The sequence below is a fragment of the Octodon degus genome, unplaced genomic scaffold (genome assembly GCF_000260255.1).
Source record: "Octodon degus isolate 3935 unplaced genomic scaffold, OctDeg1.0 scaffold00223, whole genome shotgun sequence".
NCBI classification, from domain to species: Eukaryota; Metazoa; Chordata; class Mammalia; order Rodentia; family Octodontidae; genus Octodon; species Octodon degus.
The window spans coordinates 3,639,231-3,640,215 of record NW_004524799.1 but is presented as its reverse complement, the minus strand read 5'-3'; positions in this window follow the sequence as shown (position 1 = coordinate 3,640,215).

Sequence of the window (985 nt, the reverse complement as noted above, 5' to 3'; positions counted from 1 at the left end):
TAATGCAACAACCTTCATTATTCAGAAATACTGCAGGCTATACTTTTAAAAAGCCTAACTGAGAGGCATCACATACCAGAACACCATTCCACCATTTGTCTTTCTGGCAAGTAAGCACAGTGAGCTCGTGCATATTTAGATGAAGACAGGATGTTTAGGGAGATGGCAGTTCCCATGCACAGGTGCTGCATTTGCATGTATGCAGCATCCATCCCATATACTGTGATCAACATATAATGTGTCAGTGATCCAGCAATTTTTGCATGTTCTGAAACTCACCATTCAGGGACAATGTGGAAACTCAAGTGAGTGTAGGAGCGCTATGATTTGTGGCTATTACAAGGCCCACAAAGGAAACCACTTGAAAGCAAAACCACAATGTGTTACCAGATTCCAGCTGTGCATTATTTAAAGATGGTCACTTATCACCTACCTCTGTAAATTTTATTCTTAATGAAAATTATTGTCTAAATGGCTCCAAGTTTGAGTTCTTGCCATCAAATGAAAAATTCTTAGTGTAATCAACATAGAAGCCTGTGTCTCACTACCATAAACCTAAAAGTTAGCAAAGGTCAGGCATCTTTCCAACATACAGTGCTTCTTTACACAATGACCAGCTATTTCCCAAGGCCAAAGGCAGATGTCTGAGTTTCAGTATACACACAGATATACGTATAGAATCCACACACACAGGTAGATTAAATTTTTCCAATACCTGCAATTTAGATACAGGCCTAGAACCTGAAACTTTCAACAAATATTTCATGGCCATTCACTATATTTCTAGTAAAAGAATCTTCATTTGCAGTGCACAAAAATTAAATCGTACTTCAATGGTCTTTAATAAGTTAATATATGGCAAATACATCTAAAAGGTGCATATTGTTCTGTCATTAAAGTGTTTAAACAAAACATATCTCACTGATTTTGTCAGTTAGCTTTCTATTACTATAGTAAGTCCCTGAGATAGTTACCTTATAAACAG